The sequence below is a fragment of the Mus caroli genome, chromosome 6, assembly GCF_900094665.2.
Source record: "Mus caroli chromosome 6, CAROLI_EIJ_v1.1, whole genome shotgun sequence".
Classification (NCBI taxonomy): domain Eukaryota; kingdom Metazoa; phylum Chordata; class Mammalia; order Rodentia; family Muridae; genus Mus; species Mus caroli.
In genome coordinates, this window is record NC_034575.1 from 146,367,285 (window position 1) to 146,378,747 (window position 11,463).

At 41.6% G+C, this 11,463-nt stretch overlaps 1 long non-coding RNA gene across 1 annotated transcript in view; it reads right to left on the bottom strand.

Annotated features, from left to right (window-relative positions):
* Positions 1-1,019: 1,019 nt before the first annotated feature.
* LOC110295845 overlaps positions 1,020-11,463 on the bottom strand; it is a 17,920-nt gene continuing 7,476 nt past the window's right edge. Inside the window, exons 2-4 of the long non-coding RNA XR_002378113.1 lie at positions 7,381-7,468; positions 6,014-6,170; positions 1,020-1,958 (exon numbers count right to left, since the gene is read on the bottom strand). This is a non-coding gene — a long non-coding RNA (uncharacterized LOC110295845). The remainder of the gene's footprint in view (positions 1,959-6,013; positions 6,171-7,380; positions 7,469-11,463) is intronic.

An 11,463-nucleotide genomic window follows, 5' to 3' on the forward strand; every position in this document is an offset into this window, starting at 1 on the left:
TTTTTCATCAAGCATCATGGCATAATTCCAGCTTCAAGTGGCTGAGGCAGGAGGATCACTAATCTGAGGCCATATGGACTACATTAAAAAAAATGGTAATAATAGAACAACTGAAGCAGTGGCTGGCAACCTTCCTAATGCTTCGACCCTTTACGTCCCTCATGTTGTGGTAACCCCAACCATAAAATTATTTTTGCTGCTATTTCATGAGTAATTTTGCTACTGTTACAAATTGTAAATATATCTGTGGGTTTCCAATAGTCTTAGGCAACCCCTGTGAAAGGGTTTAAGCACACATGCACCCAAAGAGGTGACCCATAGGTTGAGAACCACTAAGCTGAAGGAATTTACATGCTGTTAATCAGAAAAAACAAAAAACAAAAAACAAAAATGTTTTCTCCAGATAATCTAAATTTTTATAATTTGTTGTGTAAAGGTTTCCTCCGAGGTTGAATTCCATTCCATCTTGAGGGGGAAATCCTTAAACAGGGAGGTAAACAACTCAATTTCAGCAAGTCCCTGAAACTGACCGCATTCACTAGACTCCTCCAGAGTAAGCAATGAAAGCCGAGAGCCCCTCTCATACATGCCAAGCTACAAAGATTCTCAGACAGAGCTGCAAAAAAGGCTGAGACCAGACCCGCTGCCTGAAAGAAGCAGAAACTAGCCCAGCTGACTGGTAGAGATTTACAGACTAGTTGAGGCACCTAGAAAGGACACTGCAACCTGTTGATCTGCCTGCAGGCTGAGTGTGCTCCAGGTGATGAGGCTGTCTTTGAGTCATTTCTGCTCCTGTAAGTACCCCAGTGAAATTCATGGTTTACAAAGGGACTTTGGTAGCAAGTATCCACACTTTAGTCTGTCATGGCTTCCCTCTCTGGGGTTAGTAGATGTGTGTGTTGCCTCTCCTCAGGAAAAGTTTTGTCTCACAACATAACTATGTCATAAATACTATACTATACCTATAAGGCTTTATCTAGCACAGGAATACACAAAGTCACACTGCACAACAAACCTCACACAAGAGATTTATTTGTTGAGAAGAAACCGGATGGCTGCTGCTTTTCAATGGGAAGAGAGACAGCAAAGGGTTGGGAGAAGAGGAAGGTTTTATAGGGTTGTTTTAACACATTCAATGAGGTAGTGGAAAAGTATGAAGCATCCAGAAGTATTGTTTGACCTTTAACACTTAGTCATGGGGGTGGGGATTTCCAAGTCTCAAGAGCTCAGGAGCAGGCTGTTCTTTCCTGGGCCCCTTCTCCCAACATTACCTAAGTATTTTTAACAATTCTAGCTTTCCCTTATTAGCTCCTCTAAAACTGAGCAGCTCGGTGAGTATGAGTAAAGTTGAGGGATGTCTTACCCTGCCGAGTGTATCTTCATAATGTTTCAGAGTGCTAGTTAGCTGTGTGCCGCTGAATAAGGTTTTATCCTGAACTTCACAGACCTGTGAGCTTTTCCTAGATAATGAGCCACCTCGATGCTTGATGGCTCTAAAGATTAAAAAAAAAAAAAAAGATAGATATTCCTAGTACAGCACTGCATGGGTCAGCCACTGGGGCAGAGTTCTGCTGGGCAGCTCCTCTGTCTCATCCTGGCTCACTTGTGCATCTTTGGAAGATCACCACTGCTGACTTCAGGCAACCTCTCTAACGAGTTTGAGTCCTCAAAGAGGGTCATCTAGACTTGCTCCACATGGCCTCTTATCTTCTCACCCTCTAGCAGGAGAGCTGGGCTTATTCATGTGGAAGTGTCAGGGATCAAAGGGAAGAAGAGGTACTTACAGCCTAGGCTTCCCCATTCTTCCTTTTCTTTTCCCCTCATGGTGCTGAGAAGTGAACTCAGGGCCTTGCAGGTGAGTCGTGAGGACTCTACCATTGAGCGACACCTCCAGCCCCATCTTTACCTCCACTGCATTTTACTGGACTGAGCAGGGCACAGGCTGGCAGAAATGTAATCTAGGGAAGTAAAGACATCATCTTTGTGGTAAGGGAAGGATTTGTGGTTATTTTACAATGGCCTACTTGTCTTTATTGCCTGTAAAGGTAAAGAATTCTCATTAATCATCGTATTAAGTGGAAGCACTTATATAGAAATCACAGGGTTTGTTGGTATCTTTCAAACCAGGGATATAGAGCCCAAAGCAATAAATGTCCTTGTGTGGCTTGTCGGTCCCACCTGATTAACTTAGGGTTTAAACAAGAACTGTTTGGAGTTTACTCTGATTATCTAATAAATCTGTAGATGAGTACATTACAGTTGACTTAATTATCCCAGCACTAAGGAGGCTAACACAGAAAAATTACTGTTAGTTCTACACCAATCTGGCTACAGTGCAGAAACCTGTCTCAAAATCCAAAAATAATAGTTTAATTTCATGCTTCCATTGTATTGCCTCTCATATGCTCTTTGATGTGTTACTGGGGCTGCCTCCTCAGAAACTTGATCAGGGGTCTGCTCAAATGGGTCTCTGGTTTTTCACTTCATGGTGTAATCTCATTCCTCAGGCACATTGCCTCTCCTTTCTCTCCCTCTCCCACCCTCCTACAAAGGTGTTCTCCCAACACACTCAGTTGAGCCTGCTCTACCTCTCACAATACTTTGTTCCTTTATTGTGTTTCCATGGTATCTTAATTAGGGTTTCTATTGCAGTGAAGAGACACCACGACCACAGGCAGGCAACTCTTATAGAGGAAAACATTCAATGGGGGCTGGGTTACAGTTCAGTAGTTTACCCCTATTGGGGGGAACATGGCAGCACATAGGCTGACATGGTGCTGGAGAGATAGCTCAGAGTCCTACATCTGGACCTATAAGCAGCAGGAAGTGACTGTGAGCCACTATACATGACTTGAGTTTCTGAGACCTCAAGGCCCATTCCCTAGTGACACACTTATGCCAACAAATCCGAACTTACCCCAACAAGGCCACATCGCCTAATAGTGCCACTTCCTACCGACCTATGGGGCTATTTTTATTCAAACCACCACACATGGATTCTTCTCAGGTAGTGCCCACATATATTAGAACCTTCTCCAAAGGCCCTTCTAGTAATAGAGTAGTCTCCTTTGCATAACCCAGTCTAAATTGTATCAGTTTGTGATCATACTAATGATCATTTGTTTAAAGTATTCCCTCTTCACAAGCTTTGACCTAGGAAAGTAATCATCAAAATAATTTCTTTCTCACAGGGGTAAATGGCAGAGGACTGTAGATCTCTGCTGTGACTGCCATTTTCCATAGTATGATTTCCTACTTTTGCTTAGATGCTAAGCATTTTACACTTTCCACACGGTGGGCTTCACTAACAACTTGTTTGGAAAACTTAAGGTCAACATTCTAGGGGAAACAGTTTGCCTCCCAAAATACATGTTAAAACTCAAAGTCTAAGCACCTCAAACTATTATCTTATTTGAAATTGGGTTCATTAAACTTAATTACATTAAAATAAAGCACCCAAGATGGTTAAAAGGACTCTGGTTTAATGATCATGTTTTTACAAAACTTAGATACAGATGTTTGTAGGGATAAGATGGCACACAGAGAGGTGGCTACATAATTGAAGTATCACATCTAAAATTCAAGAAGTATTCGCTTGTCCGTGGCTGAAGGACCAGGCGTGACACATTTACCTCTCTGGCACCTTCAGAGGGAATATAGTTCCACAAAGAGTGTACTTTTATTAGCCGGGCGTGGTGGCGCACGCCTTTAATCCCCGCACTCGGGAAGAGTGTACTTTTATTTTTGGCCTTTAGACCTGTGACTCAATACACACTATAATTTTTTGCAGCCCTAATAAAACCCATATTGAAGGGATTTCTTTTATTTGGCATGTACAAATTGTTAGCACAGATTTTCCATGGGGAGAAAAAAAAGAAGGATACTGCCTACACAAAATTCCACTGGACAGTATCAAATTTATAATCGCCCCCTTTGAACTTTTCTCCTCGTGTATTTCCTGAAATGTTTTAACTGTGTGCTAGGTTTTACTTTTTAAAGTTTGACATGTTAACATTTTCATCATAAGCTCAATTCACTGAAAGGAGACCACTGCAGGGATTGGCAAAACAACATGAAACAGTGATGTAACTCTTTCTGGGCGAGGCAGGCAAGCATAGTGTAGCTTGGAAACCTGGAACTCCATTTGGCCTAATTCTCTCAAGTCCCTTTCCCAGCAATGTGTCTCCCAACATGGAATCCTTACCTGCCTTCTGTTACACATCCTTCCACTTCACTGGGACCCTCCCTTGCCTATGGGCATACACACACCTCCTCTTTACTATGACCCTTACCTGCCCATGGCTCCGTACTAACAATTGACTTCTCCTCAACGGTACCTTAGCAACTCACCTCTTGTGATTACTTTCCATTCAGAAATGTCTCGTAACACATCCAAGAACTAGAGGCAAGAGCCTAGTCCAGCCTGAACCAGTTTGGGATGCATAAGAGTAACACAAACTGTGTCTACTGAGTGAACTTTCAGGAGAATTCTCCTTTTAACTACCTTATGCCTATGCATGATCAGGCATGCAAATTGTTAAAACTGGTATCATTGTAACTATGTGCAGGAAAGACTTACATGACCCAAGATCACCAATCCAAGCAAGTAACCCTCAATACTTAGTAAACAACTCCTTCTTTGAGACCTGACAAGAGAACGACTTAAACAGTCACCAGTACTCTTTCGCATACTAGCCCATCTTGTACTGTCTCTTTAAATAAACTCTTGCTGTTTTTCCATTTATGTGCAATTTATAATTCTTTGAGTAAGGGTTACTCAAGACTACTACTATTAACAAGACTACTGTCCATATGCAAACCCAGTGGTATCTACACAGAACAACCAAAGCCCTTGTTCTTCTATTTATATAAATGTGAGCAACCTCATTTTATAGCCTCTCTTCTCCTGGAACCCACATGTGCTGGACAGTTTTATGTCAACTTGACACCAGCTAAAGTCATCTGAGAGGAGGGAATCTCAATTGAAAAAACACCTCCATATGATCAGGCTGCAGGCAAGCTTGTAGGGCATTTTCTTAATTAGTGATTGATGGGGGAGGGCCCAGCCCATTGTGGGTGGTGCCATCCCTGGGCTGGTGGTCCTGAGTTTTATAATAAAGCAGGTTGAGCAAGCCATGGAGAGCAAGCCAGTAAGCAGCACTCCTCCGTGGCCTCTGCATCAGCTCCTGCTTCTAGGTCCCTGCCCTGTTGGAGTTTCTGTTCTGACTTCCTTCGATGATGAACAGTAATATGAAAGTATGAGCTAAAGAAACCCTTCCCTCCACAAGTCGCTTTGGTCATGGTGCTGTATCAAGCAAGAATAACCCTAAGACACCGCATAAACAATGTCCCTCCACATTGCTTTATCTTAGTATATTGCCTTCCCACCTTTCTATGCTTGAAATCCTTTTGTTTATTAACTCATTTCTCTACATGAAAATATACATACAAACTGATTTCTCACCATAGGGAAAGTCATAAAGTGTTCAAATTTATTGGAGATTAAGTTGTCATTACAATTATAACTGATATGTAAATGCATTATGATTTTGCTAAAAATATAAGATAATACACCTCTTAATATGATGGTTGTAGCTTCTTGTCTTTATCCATTTACATTGCTATGACAAAATTCTATAGACAGGTAACTTACACATAACAGAGATTTAGAGTCTTAGAGGTCAAGGTCCCATCAGAGTCAGTGTGCGGTGGGGTCTACTCTCTCACAGATAGTACCTTCTCATTGTGTCCTCATGCCCTTTAATGTCTTTTACATGTATGTTTTGCCTGCATATATGCATTTGTGCCATGTGTGTGCCTGGTATCTAATGAGTTCCAAAGAGGGTATCAGATTTCCTGGAACTGGATTTAATAGACTGCTGTGAGCTACTATGTGTGCAGAGAACTAAACCCAAGTCCTCTGTAAAAGCAAGTGCTCTTAACCTCTAAACCACCAGCCAATCCCACCATCACCTCTACCATCAAGTCTTGATCACTTTCCCCAAGACCTCACCTCCAAGTAAACTAGAGAAGTTCAGTTTTGATGCACTCATTTCTTGAAAGTCAACATTCAGACCATAGCAGGCTGTTCTGTACATTTGAGAGGTTTTTTTTGCAGGAAGTGGGTATGAGGCACTGATTCTTGTATCCCTGGTTGTTTTTACCTGTTGCTACAAAGAGAATACATGAAGCACAGACTCCAATCTTAAGTTTTGTCATTATCTGTCACTTATGTGAACCAGTGAGAATAAAGAGAAAGACTGCATTGCGTTTTTTAAACTCTCTACATTTCATATACCCCCACCCTCTGTAATTGAGTAGTGATCTATATTCAAGCATCTATTTGTTGACACATAGGCCAACAACTCAACAATCTATTTTGCTGAATATACATAGCTAGAATCTACCACACTTGCTAAGCAATCTACTGCTACATTCTTAGAGTGAGTTGTCTTCTCCTGACCTGAGAAGCCCCCTGGGGTGCAAATTTCTCTCATCCTTTTGCTAAAAGCTGCCTATTCTACTGGACAATTCAAAGAAGGGAGGTGTGCCTCTAACCTTTCATAAGGGATGCCTCTGGCTTCCAAGCCCTTTGTTCAAAAAAACTTAAGCTATATGATCATGAGAGAGTCACAGAAAACTGTCTCCCAGCTTTGGCTGTGTTTTCACCAAAGTTTTAGAGCTACAAATTAACTCATTTGATTTATGAAAAATAATAACTGCCTTAAACTTAGCTAACTAAAGTCCCTAGATTTTATAGAATCATAGCCAAACAAGATTGATTTCTCTTTGGTGGGAAAGAAAGAAAGAAATACAAATGGATAAACAGATGAGCAGACAGACAGGTAGGCAGGTGGATGGGCAGGCACAGAGGTGTGTGTGTGTGTGTGTGTGTGTGTGTGTGTGTGTGTGTTTGCTGGAGATCAAACCCAGAACCATGTACATTCTAGGCACATTCTCTACCACTGAGTACCACTGAGCTACATGCCAAACTCTCTTTGTATTTCTTATTTTGAGACAGGATCTCACTATGCTGCCCAGGTTGGCTTTGAACTTGCTCTGTGGCTCAAGCTGACCTTGAACTTGGATTCTTCTGCCAAAGTAAATGGAATGGCAGGCCTGAGCTATCCATCTCTAAGAATCCCTGTAACAACTAACTCCCTAATATAGTCCATTATTACCAAAGCTGATGTAGGTTGAAAGCCTGGATTCTGAGCCATCCCCTGTGTAGAAGCAAGCAGGATAGGGAAACACTGAGCTGTGTTAAGTGGTTGCTGTCTTGGTGCAAAGAGGTGTCCTGGCTCCTAAGTTTTAGAATCAGTGCTGGTGTGCTCCATGGTTCTCATATTTGAAGCATAATGCTTTTAGGGAGGGGGATACCTCATGTTTATGAACTGAGAGAAAGTTGACGTGAGAGAAAGAAAAGGGGCAACCAGGATGACTTCATAATTACAGGTACATGTCCAAGCTGTTGGAAGAAAATGAAGATTTAAATTTGAAAATATGTTCTTTACAAATGATAGCCCATGTGTCCTCATAAAACCTCTCTGGACCCAGCAGACTCAGCATTAATTATCTGCAGGTAGAGTGGCATTGGCTTCTTACCACTACCCTGGCATATGATCCAATACAGGTCACATAGCCAAAACATCCACACTTACTTTCTAGACAAATAACTCTTCCCACAGCATTAACTGTGTTTAGATTTCAATAGCTTTAAATATAATGTACAGGCTACATCACTCTGTCTTTCTGGTTTGAAGAATAGCATGCTAACTTTCTTTGTTACCCATCAAAGAATTCTACATTCAGAACACTAGCAATATAAAGGAAGAGGAAGGAAAATGCAAATTTAGAACAACATGGTAAGCAAGAGAAAGGATGCTTGCTGCTTAAACCATTCAGGGTCTTGTAATTTTAGAATAAAAGCTATAGTTCTGATTCTTATTTATAAAGATAATAACAGTTAATTAGAAAAGAGTGGATCTTAGACATATGATAAAGGCAATCTTGAGTAATAACAAAGAGAAGTTGCTACACAGATCCAACTAATTATTTACAGAGATTTAGAAAGTACCTTGAGTTGGCGGGATGGGATGTATTCTCCTGATCATTTAATACAATTTCCATTAAAGTAGAGCATTCAATTTTGAAAGAAACAAAAGGATTAATCAGTTTTTACTTTATATCTTGTCCATTGTTCCATGTTCTGATCATAGTCATTGCTCTCATATGTGAACAGAGTCTAGTCATAGACAGCACTAAGCCAGTAGTAGGTCTGGGTCTTTAAGCCAGTTCCTGCTCAAGAGTTACAAGGCCACTTTTCCTCTTCAACCCAGATAAGGCACCATCAACAAACAAAGGAACATTCCACACAGGTCCTGTTTGATGAACCTAAGAGTTCATTGGGGTTACTAACAGGAGCATGAACGAACAAAACCAGCCTCATCCCTAAAAAGCCCACTCCATCATGGGTGACACTTCACTAGCTACTGTTCACTGTTCTTGTAACATTGACAGAGCCTTTGTGACCTGTGAGCTCTCACTATACCTGAGTCATGTAAGTTTCATGAGCTTCCTGCGTCTTAGGTGCCTCCTCTTCCCTCCAGCAGGGAATACTTCAATTAGGAGAAAATAGCTCCCTAACAGTATCATATATATGCAGTATTTAGCACACAAAAATAGAACATATAAACACTGACGTCAACAGGCTCCTGAAAATACCATGAGCAGAGCAAAGATCTTTGTTTATAAAGACAAACTATTGCAATTAATAATTAGCCATCATCCCAACATCTGTGGCTCGGTGTGTTTGCATAAACAGCCCTTTATCCTGAGCCACCTGTGAGAACTCACAGCAAAGGCAGTAAGTACCATGAGTACTGTTTCGAGAAATGGCTTGCTGTCAACAGCCCTAAGCAGATGCTGGGCCAGCTCCTTCCATTGCAAGTGTTATACAAATCATTTGAGTTGGGAAGCCAGGAAGGCTCTACATTCTGCATATTTTAAGGATTGTTTGTTTGTCAACAGGGTCACTCTCTAGCTCAGGCTGATCTGGAACTTGCTACGAGGATTCACTGGCCAATAGCTACTGCCCTAGTTCAGGAAGTGTCAGTTGAGAAATGGAGTCAGCTCTTGGCCAAGTCCACTGAGCCAGATCAGCAGAATGAGACAGTTGCTCCTAGGCAATGAGGCAGGTTGAACATGTGTGAACCCAGTGACTCATCTGACTTCCACTTGCCTATCCTTGCCCAATGTAACCATGAATGGACATGCACAAAAGCCCTGGCCTGACAAGAATATGGTAAGAGCCAATGTGGTCTCTTTGCTAAATATTATCTACACTGATGTTTTGCCGCTATTTTCTCTTAATTAAAGCATTCCCTGCCGGAAGGAGAAGAAAGCTCCTAAGACTCAATGAGTTTTGAGTCATACCACAAGCAAGCCACCCATATCTGCAAAGGCAACAATTAAGATAGAAGAATTTAGTGACTATGAATTTAATGATTTTATGGCACGGAGTTGACCTGAAAAATGAGGATTCTTGTTCATGCTCCCAGCATCCTTTCAGGAAACCTGTGAGAACTATGGCATCTGGCTCTACATAAAGTAATGCTAGGTTGAACTATGGAAGCCGTGGTGTGACCTTTATCACTCAGGTCTCCCTGGACCACCATGAGGAGTCTGAGCAATGGCACCTTCATGCTCTTTACAGAATTCAAGCCCAGGGCACCTTCTTAATGAATGTGCATGCCACTGAAACCACAATGGGAGTCTGCTACTCTAGCTCAGGACTATCCCAATGGGTGCTCTTTGTCCTGGAGCTCTTCACTGAACTGGCTATGATATTCTCAGCTCCAGTGTGTCTGAGCCTCTTATATGGCACAACACTTCCTCCTTTCACAGGGGACAGGCATGACTATCTCCTGATTTTTTGTACTTTCTTCCAAATACCTTTCTTCCCACAATGAATCTTGTACCCCCAATTCCATCTTAGCATCTACTTCCTACACATCCCAAAATGACCTATAGAATAGGAAGGGAAAGGCCATATTTAAAATAAATGATCAGTGAGACATAGACCTCCAAAATTCACTCTACACATATAAATCAGTTCTTCATGGATTTTAGATCTAAGAATAGTATAATAATAATAATTAATAATAATAATAAAGTTGTTTTAAAAGAGGACCAGTAAGAAATGAAAGGTCTTGACCCTCTGGATTTCACTATATAAAGAGTAGTTGCTCATGAGAAGACACCATTGGACAAAAGGAAAACACTGTTCAAGTTTCTTTTCTGTTGCTATGATAAAATGCTATGACAAAAAGCGGTTTAAGGGAGAAAGGGTTTATTTTATCTCACAATTCCAGGTTCTAATCCATCATTGTGGAGAAGTCACAGTGTCAAAAACTTGAGACACCTGGCCATACATCCACACTCAAGCACAGAGAAAATCAATGCATGGTTTCTCTACTATTATAAAGGAACCCCTAGTATATGCCTAGGGAATGGTGCTTCCCACAGATGGCAGGGTCTTCCCATTAGTTAACTTATTAAGACAGTCCTCCACAGATATGCCCATAGGGCAGTCCAAGGTAGACAATCGCTCAGAGACCCTATGTCCAGAAACTATGAAAGTACTTTAAACTAAGTAGAGGAAGACAGCTTGATTTTAGAGTGTATTTAGTTCCTAGAGCTATTGTGACAAACCCACACACACACCTGGATTTGTGTGACAGACTTGTTTCTTCTCTCACACAGCCGGAGACGAGAAGTCTGCAAATGTGGCTAAGACTGGAGTTAGGCATTGACACAGAATTGACCCTTCCAGGGACTTCAGTGAGCCATGCCTGCCATCTCTTAGCTTTTGAAGATTGGTGGGGTCCTTGATGTGTGGTCATATTGCTCAGTCTCTGCCTCTGTGGACACAGTGCCTTCTTTTTTCCCTATGTGGAGCCTCCCCTCGTCCCCTATCTTAAACAAACACATATGAGGTTGCAGAGATGGCTCAGTCAGTAAAGTACTTGCCTTGAAAGCATAAGGACCTAAGTTCAGTCCCTACAACCTACACACAAATTGCCTAAAAACACATACACAAGTAACATTATACACACTGAGCAGGTTATATTTAGGAATATATGTATATACACATATGCATATAACAACAACTAATGAAAAAAGAGGTCAGGAGTTTTTTTTAATTAGATATTTTCTTTATTTACATTTCAAATGCTATCCCAAAAGTTCCCTATACCCTCCCCCCCACCCACCCACTGCTCCCCTACCCACCCACTCCCACTTCTTGGCCCTGGCATTTCCCTGTGCTGGGGCATATAAAGTTTGCAAGACCTAGGGGCCTCCCTTCCCAATGATGGCTGACTAGGCCATCTTCTGCTACATATGCAGCTAGAGACACAAGCTCTGGGGGGTACTGGTTAGTTCATATTGTTGTTCCACCTA